We start from the raw sequence: 9,099 nt of genomic DNA, 5'->3' as shown, positions 1-9,099 counted from the left end.
GCTGCGGGGCAACTGGCAGTGGAGAGAAGCTCTGGCGAGATGCTATTGTCTACTACTGTTGCCGAGCACCACGGAGTCTGGTCCTTCCAATCAGGAAGGTCGGAAGCCTCTGATGTCATCATCCGTCATTCCAACCTGGCAAGCAGTTTGAAGGAAATCACAAGTAACTGTCAAACCTATGTGTGCACTTGTCCCAGAGATCAGGGGTAAATGGTATCTCCTGCCACTGACCCAACCTCTGCCCGTCCTCCAAAACCCCCCTCAAGGTGTCCAGACCCCGCTTTACCGCTTCCCAGCAGGTGCGCTGTCCTCTCCCTGCTGGACTCTCCCCCTCCCTCCCATTCCTTTTCCACAGGCTGGTGGGAGAGTGGGGAGAGGGACAAGGAGACTTAGGGGAAGCAGCAACGGTTCGGCCTTATAAGAGTGAGATAAGTATGTAAAAAGATATCCCAGGTACATTGACTCACTGGATTAAAAAGTTACGTTAAAACATGGAATTCTGCAAAGCTCTTCTGCTCAGTGTTTACTGGCAGTGTGTTCAGAATTCTGTAGTGGGGGAGCACACGTCCGCTACCATCAGGCACCTGTGAGACCAAGAGGCATTTTGAGAAGCTAAAATCATACAGAACTACACGTGCTCACGCACCCTTCAACGGGTGTCTACAGACAGAGACACACACACACACACACACACACACAAAAAGGGCACCTTTGGATTTCACAAAGTCCATGGATTGTCCAAAGCCTGCCCCTCGATTCCAATTAAGAAGTTCTCGTCTACTTATCAGAATTTTGAGAATGTAGTATCACTGTTGTCCCAGAGATTTCACTACCTGAATAAAAATGTCACATGTAGAAAAGCCTAAATGGGAAAATCTCCAGTTCAAGACAGGTTATTTTTCTATGAGGGGAGGAAGTACACGGTAGCCGAGATGCAGAGAAGAAAATAGCCAACTCGGGATCGTGCAGTGTCACTGGAAGCTTCTTCTGAACTTCCCAACTCATGCTTCCACTCCTCGCCTGGGGGTCTGCGTCTTGCTCTTCCTTCCTCCCTCCCTGCCTCCCTCCCTCCCTCCTACCTTCGCTCTCTTTTTATTGTGAGAAAATTTGCATCACATGAAATTTGCCCATTTTAAGGGTACAGTTGAGTGACATGAAGAATTCACATTGTTGGGTTTCCCTGGTGGCACAGTGGTCAAGAATCCGCCTGCCGATGCAGAGGACACGGGTTCGAGCCCTGGTCCGGGAAGATCCCACATGCCGCGGAGCACCGTAGCCCGTGTGCCACCAGTACTGAGCCCGCAAGCCATAACTCCTCAGCCCGTGAGCCACAACTACTGAGCCCGTGCGCCTAGAGCCCGTGTTCCACCGTAAAGAGAAGCGACCGCAATGAGAAGCCCGTGCACCGCAGCGAAGAGTAGCCTCCGCTCGCTGCAACTAGAGAAAGCCTGCACACAGCAAAGAAGACCCAACGCAGCCAAAAATAAGTAAAACAAAAATCTTAAGGAAAAAAATAAAGAATTCTCATTGTTGTGCAACCATCCCGACTGTCCGTCTCCAGAATGTTTTCATGCTGTCAAACTGAAACTCTGTCCCCATTAAACACTGACTCCCCATCCCCCCCCAGCCCCTGACACCCACCCTTCCACTTTCTGTCTCCATGAATTTGACCCCTCTGGGGATGTCACCGAAGTGGATTCATGTAACATTTGTCCATTTGTATCTGGCCTATCCACTTAGCATAATGTCTTCAAGTGTCATCCGTGTGGTAGCCTGTGTCAAAATTTCCTTCCTAGACCCCAAAGCCAGTGTGGACAGTACACAGTGAGCGAGAAGGAAATAAAACCCTGGGTCTGAAGAAGTTCAGATGTATGCCAAGTGCAGTGGGAAAGCAGTGAATGAGAGGTGTCGTGATCCAGTTTGCACTGAAAGCGAAACAATTGATGTTGGCTGCTGTAGAAATGGATGGGGTGGGGATTCAGCAAGAGTGGAAGTCGGGAGACCCAGATATGGTTAGGAATTTGGCATGGTAGTGCAGGAAGACGATGTCTGAGAAGATGGAGAGAAGCCAACAGGTTTCATATATTTGGAGGGAGACTCAGCAGGGCTCATCGGGGGATCAGATTGGGGGGAGGTAGCGGGGCGGTATTTCTGTTTACTCTGTGTGCACGTGTGTGCTTATGCCTCTACCGCTGAGACTTAACTGTTTCTACAAAGAAACACTAACCTTTCCTCTTACAAGTGGAATTGTTAAATTTTCACTGTTTATACAAAGAAATGTCAAACAATCATTGAAAAATACCTACATGCTCTTTCTATCAATTAGAAACTTTCCTTCCTGTTTGTGGATGAATAATATCTGTTGTATGAATATACACACTACATTTTCTGTATCCATTCATCTGTCAATGAACGCTTGGATGGTTCTACATTTTGGCTCTGAATCTTGCTTTTGAATTATTGTTTGGACTTTGATGAGAAGTATCTCTGTTGTTCAGGATGTGCCCAGAGTTTTAGTTTGTCTTTGGATCACTTACATATTTCTAATTAGCCCAGGCAATGCATACGTAGAGTCAGATCAGTTCATCCAAGGTGCAGGGACTGAGTGTCTCTTTGGTTTGCACTCGTGGACTTTCTGAGATGTTCTAGGTCTCAGAGGCCATGCAAAGAGCGTCTGAGGTCCTCCAGAGCTGCCACAGCCCGACTCTCCTCAGGGTCCGCACTGCTGGGAAAAGCACTGCTGCTTGAGGACCTGTGTCCCTCTGCTGTGGACGTTCCATCGTTAGGAGGCAAATGAGTTCAGATTTGCATTCATCGTGCTTTCAGCCATCACCGCTGACTGGGTCCTTGTATAACAGAACAGAAGTTCACTCTCCCTGTTGGTTAACAGGCTTTCAAATCTTAGAAGGTTGGTATTCTGTCCCCGTGAAAATTTCTCTTGTATACTGTGAAATACCCTGATTGCTTTATCTAGTCTTCAGATCTGGATTTGCATAATCCCACCCCACCTCACCTTGTCCAAATGTGCTACAGTCGGGTGGGACCCGTCTTAAGATGTGTTGGTATGTTGTCCAAAAACGGCGTAAACAGCCCAGATCGAATCTGATGTTGTAAGTGAGCAGGACCTTGTGGGCCCTTCCTGGGACGGATTCTCCCCATGTCTTCTGCCTGCTTCTTGTCTTTAGAAAATTTTAGCCTCCTAGCCTTCCCTGAATTCGAAAGGGACAATTTAAGCAGAGAAGGGAGAAAGTGCAAAAAGACAGGAAAAGAGTCCAAAACGACCAAATAATACTAGTGTAGCCGTTAAACAAAGTCAAGGACCTTTCCTTCTTCCTCAAGGACTGTAGATACTGTTCTGAGCCTCGTCCTTGGAGCTGTTTTGCAGACTGAAGCCCCCAGCAGGTGGAAGAAGTGAACTGCATGCTGCCCGCAAGCACGTAGACCCCAGAGCAGCTGGAACCAGAAGGTTGATGATGTTGACCTCAAATTATGTCACCACCAACCAATCGGAAGAATGTCCACAAGCTGACCACACACCCCTCAACCTCCCCTCCCTCACCCCACTCTTTTGTAATTCACTTTAAACATTTTTTAAATTTTATTTTGGGACTATAGTTGACTTACAATGTTGTGTTAGTTTCCGGTGTACAGCAAAGTGATTCAGTTATATGTACACAGATATCTTTTCTTTTTCAGATTGTTTTCCCATTTAGGTTATTACAAAATTTTGTGGTTTTTTTCGTCACGCTGTGTGGCTTGTAGGATCTCAGTTCCCTGACCAGGTATTGAACCCGGGCCACGACCGTGAAAGACCAGAATCGTACCTCTGCGCCAGCAGGGGACTCCCTAGGTTAATAGAGAATACTGAGTAGAGGTCCCTGTGCTATACAGGAGGTCCTCGTTGATTGCCTATTTTGTATATAGTTGTGTGTGTACGTTAGTCCCAACCTCCTGATCTATTCCTCTCCCCCACCTTTCCCCTTTGGCAACCATAAGTTTGTTTTCTATGTCTGTGAGTCTGTTTCTGTTTTGTAAAGAAGTTCATTGGTATCATTGTTTTAGATTCCACATAGAAGTGATATCATATGGTATTTGTCTTTCTCTGTCTGACTTCCTTCCCTTAGTATGATAATCTCTAGGTCCATCCATGTTGCTGCAAATGGCATTATCTCATTCTTTTTTATGGCTGAGTAGTATTCCATCGCATGTATGTACCACGTCTTCCTTATCCATTCCTCTGTCGATGGACGTTTAAGTTGCTCCCATGTCTTGGCTATTGTAAATAGTACTGCTATACATATTGGGGTGCATGTGTCTTCTTGAATTATGGTTTTCTCTGGGTCTGTGCCCAGGAGTGTGGTTGCTGGGTCGTACGGTAGCTCTAGCTTTAGTGTTTTGAGGAACCTCCACACTGTTCTCCATAGTGGCGGCACCAGTGTACATTCCCACCAACAGCCTCACCCCATCTGTAAACACCTTTCCCTGAAAGCCATTGGGGAGTGGGGGCCTTCTGAGCCCTAGATACCTGGACCCCTTGCTTGTTGCCCTGCCATAAACGCGGCACTTTCCTTCACCGTGACCCGGTGTCAGTAGATTGGCTTTAGTGCGTGCGGGCGAGTGGACCCAAGTTTGGTTCAGTAACAGCGTGTTTGCAGACAAGCAAAACTATCACCTCTCCTCCTCTCTTTTCCTCCTGTGGATGCAGTTTAATATAACAACGGCTGTAGCTCTAGTGCAGAAATATCAGTAGAGTGAAGCACAAGTGCTTTGTCAACACAGTCCTTTCGGCATGAGAGTCACGTGGAGAAAACATTACAACACAGATGCCTGGACCCAGCCTCACAGATCTATTTCCACAGCACTGAGCTGGGGCCTAACTCTAACTTTCTCAACTGACATGCTTCGGATTTGGAAATCTCTGGGTGGGACGTGCCACCCAGGCCGGTGCAGTAGGGGGGCTTCAAGGCGTCGTTGAATGAAATAAGAAGGAGGGAGGTGAACCGTGACCTGGATTTCACCCAGGCATCCTGTGGCAGGGCTGTGGCCAGGCCATGGGTCCACAGCTGAGCGGACGTCGGTGTCAGCCTCCAATCCTCCTGCCAGCGCGTCCGTGACAACCGCTCCAGCAGCCCGGTGCTGCCGTGGATAAGCAGCCCTGGGATCGGAGTTCAGCCCAGGCACCTACCTGGTACATGCATAGTGCATGTGCTGGTGCGGAAACCGCCCTGTCCACCGGGAAGCCTGGAGCACATCCTCCCGTACGGCCCTCAGAGGGGACCGAGCCTGCTGACACCTTGATCTCAGACTTCCAACCTGCGTAAATGTCGGACAGTGCATTTGTGTTGCTTAAGCCCGCCAGTTTGTCGTACTTGGTGACGCAGCCCAAGCAAACTGCTACGACCTGTATTTTGAAAAAGAAGAAATTCACATGTGACGGTCGCTTTCCTGCTTCCCCTGCCTTTATTTTTTTATTTTTTAAAAAATATTTATTTCTCTTAGGCTGCGTCGTGTCTTAGTTGCGGCACACGGTCCTAATTGCCCCGTGGCGTGTGGGATATTAGCTCCCGGACCAGGGTTCCCAGGCTTCGAACCCGCGTCCCCTGCATTAGAAGGCGGATTCGTTACCACTGGAACACCAGGGAAGTCCCTCCCCTGCCTTCAAATTAAGACGTGTCACTGAACTTCAAAGAAGAACCTGTCCTTTTCTGTTAGATTAGAAACCTGAGTTTTCTTCTTAAACGTTGAGTTTCCCGGTTGTGGTAGATGAGTTAGTGTTGAAAAAAATGGCTGAGAGACTTTAAGAGGGAAATGATTTTACAAATTCTGAATATGGGTGCCAGTTATCGTGATAAAATTGCTATGTTAAGAGAGCAAAAACAAACAGGAGAAAACACAGATAAGTTCTTAGGAAATGCAGGATGGGAAAGGCTTCTTCAAGTACAGTGTCAAAACACATGAAAAGTATGAAGTGGAAGTGAAAGATTTGAACACAACCTACTTTTTTAAGTGTGTGTAAGAGAATGTGAGAGTAAAAAGTTAAAAAGATAAAGAACAGGGATTGACAGATACACAGTTGTATATGTAAAATAGATAAACAGTGATGACCTAGTGTGTAGCACAGGGAACTATGTTCAATACCTTGTAATAACCCATAATGGAAAAGAGGCTGAAAAAGAATACATATATTCTTACATAAATACATGTAACCGAATCACTTTGCTGTACACCTGAAACCTTGCAAACCAACTATACTTCAGTAAAAATAGAGAACTGACAAAATAGGGGAAATATCTGTAGTTAATAGAGATGCAGATACACAAGCAGAAAGCTTTGTTTTGTAAATATCCATATATATGAAGAGATCCTAAAGAAACCAAACTAAAAGGTGGCCGTTGCTGCTTCTGGTCAAGGTGCAGTCGCAGGGTCCAGGTTTACCCTCCTAGCTTAAAACAGCTTTAAAAAGGGGGAAATGTATGAAATGACGGTTTTCCGCCTTTTGGAGAGAGGGGTGAGTCGTGAGGGACATCAGCTCACTGCTGGACATCCTATTCATTGGGATGACTCCGTACTTATTCCCTTTTTTAGAGCATTTTCTAAAGACAACTGGTAATAGAAATACTTCCAGAGAGTGTCCAGGGCAAAGTACAGGGCAGGGGGCTGGGGAGCCCAGCATGTCCCTGGGCTGAAGGGATAGAGTGAGGTGTTGAGGTGGGCACAGCAGCTGGGGTTCACAGGCCACCCCAGTGTTCTGCTGAGACCCGGTCGGTGCACGTGGGTGAGCTGAGAACTGGAGGCCTGGTGGCGGGCTGATGGGCGCGCTGCCCACCCACGGTGCTTCCAAGCAAGGTACTCCGTGTAGCTGACGTCTTTACGTGCTGAAAATGGAAAAGGCGAGAAATGCGCCCTGGAGGTTTGCCAGGCTCAGGCTCAGAGCAGGCGTGGTCGCTGTCATTCACACACAGGCAGCATTTCATCGGTGCGATTTCAGGCAGAGGCCACAGTCAACAGCAGCAAGAACTGGAAAAGACCATTCCTGGCTCTAAGCAGCCACTTCCAAGAGCAATTTTGGAGAAGCACGCATTTTGTGCAGGATTAATGTAATGTGGCAGCTCAGCTGGGGAAATCAGCAATGGGTTATGTGCTTATTCATTTGGACCAATCATCACTTCTTATTTCCGTTTTTAGAGGATTTCCTCAAGACGCTTGTAATAGAAATAGTTCCTCTGTCCCTTTCGTAAGTATCTAAATCTTTTTAAAAGCTAAATCAGTCTCTTGCCAGCATTACAACCCAGGAATGTCTTTGTTAAGAACCTGAGAGCTATCTTCTTTATCTCTGTCACCGGGGGAGTTTAGGCTAGGTGTTAGTCACTTTGCTCTGAGCTGTAAGTACCTGCTTATCCTAGAGATAGGAGCAGTTGTCTTTCTCCTTTGGATAAAGGGTATTAACTAGCATGGACAGCCACCGAGATTACCAGGTGAATTTAGGATATACTCTGAAAGAATGTATGCCATTTTTATGGTGGTGTCAAGTCTTTTCACATGAGACAAGTTCCCGTTTATCTTGAGAACATGTATGCAACAGATTTCATCTGCTGAGCTATAAAAAAAAAAAGGTGAAGTTGATTTCATTTGCACAAACATTAGTGCTTCGCCTGTGGTGCACAACAGTCTGGTTTAATGGTTATTCAACAGTAAAACCGGTTTCTTTATGTCTACATTTGTGTAGAGGATTTTCTCGGTTGGCGAGAGATTTTATTTTTTATTTTTGTTAATTACTTAATTAATGGGACTGCACTGCGCAGCATGCGGGATCTTAGTTCCCCAACCAGGAATCAAACGCGTACCCCCTGCAGTGGAACCTAGGAGTCTTAACCACTGTATCGCCAGGGAAGTCCCTGGAGATTTTAACTTTTCCCCTAGCAGCTTTTAAGGAACAGTTGGCCAAAAACACAGTTATATTATCTCACCCCCAAAATAGTGATAAATCATTACCCTTATGATTCCATTTTTGGAAAATGATATTTTTACCTAACATAAACAGTATCTTCGTTAAGAGGTAAGATCCCAGGTGTCTGTTTTCTGTTTGTGTGTACCTTCTGTTTTTCGTACAGTTTTTAAAGTGTTGGTTGTGCAAACAGCTACAATTTCTATTTTCTTTTCTTTTCGTGGGTAATATTAGTTTGTATCATGGCTGGGCATTTATTGTATCCTAGGATTTGAATTACAGGTGTAGCGTTTCAGTTAAGCGAACGTGATACACTCCTTCCCCTCTCCTGGCGGTGGGGGAATCTCAGATGTAACTCGAAATGTCTCAGGGCAGGGAAAGGACCAGGGACCCTGGAGGCCATCACACAGCCCCCGCTTGAGGCCGCAGCTTTCCTTGATCCCTAACAGGAGTGAAGACAAATGGGCAATTGAGTCCCTGGTCCAGACGGCCCACCGTCGCAGCACAGCAGCTCCTCACTGCCAGATGAGATGAAGACATTTACGTCGCTCACTAACTGGACGGCGCGGAGACTTCTGGGAAATAGAGTCTTGGTACTTGTTTCGCTCTCCGGTCGGGCTTTGGCAGGCGGACTTCCGGCGTCCTCCTGCGCAGGTGCGCCTCACGGTTTCTGAGGGTTGGCGCACGCGCGCCGTCGCCGCGTCGCCTTCGCTGCCTGTGCGTGCGCAGGTCGGCTATGGTCGTCGTTCCGCCGTTTTGGCTTCTTGCCGAACATTTCGGGTCTTGCGGTGTTGGACGCCGTCCGGCCCGGCCGGCAACAAGCGCGAGCGGGGTGTGCGGGCGAGGGTTCGCGCAGGCCGGGCGGAGGCTGGAAGTGGGACCGCCGAGCTTGAGCCGCGGAGCCCGCGGCCTGGGCCGGAGTGGCCGAGCGGCCGGCGGCGGTGCGCGGCATAGCGAGTTTCCGGGAGAGCCGTGAGCCTGAAGGGAGTTTGTGCCGTAGGCCCAGAGCCGGCTCCTCGGGCCCAGTGGCCTAGGGAGGCGGAGAGGAGGGACCCCGAGAGAGGAGCGCGCCGGAGGAGCAGCCCCCGGACCGGAGCCTCGGGAGCCCGGGGACGGTCAGCGAGTTTGGACGGGGTTGGTGCGTCTGCGTGCCT

General features: G+C 48.1%; 1 protein-coding gene across 10 annotated transcripts in view; it reads left to right on the top strand.

The window, feature by feature from the left end:
- ZNF12 (zinc finger protein 12) overlaps positions 1–9,099 on the top strand; it is a 58,991-nt gene that overhangs the window by 22,112 nt on the left and 27,780 nt on the right. The window contains exon 1 of one of the 10 annotated variants that reach the window (XM_060032473.1): positions 8,209–8,538. The exons of 5 other annotated variants lie outside the window; for them this stretch is intronic. The gene's annotated coding sequence lies outside the window, so the exon portion shown is untranslated. Of the gene's footprint in view, positions 1–8,208; positions 8,539–8,607; positions 8,675–8,901; positions 9,084–9,099 lie in introns of those variants that run through there. 4 more of the 10 variants (XM_060032474.1, XM_060032472.2, XM_069541430.1 and 1 more) reach the window with 4 other exon arrangements.

Source organism: Delphinus delphis, chromosome 15, assembly GCF_949987515.2.
Source record: "Delphinus delphis chromosome 15, mDelDel1.2, whole genome shotgun sequence".
Lineage (NCBI taxonomy): Eukaryota > Metazoa > Chordata > Mammalia > Artiodactyla > Delphinidae > Delphinus > Delphinus delphis.
This window is presented reverse-complemented; position numbering and strand designations above follow the sequence as displayed.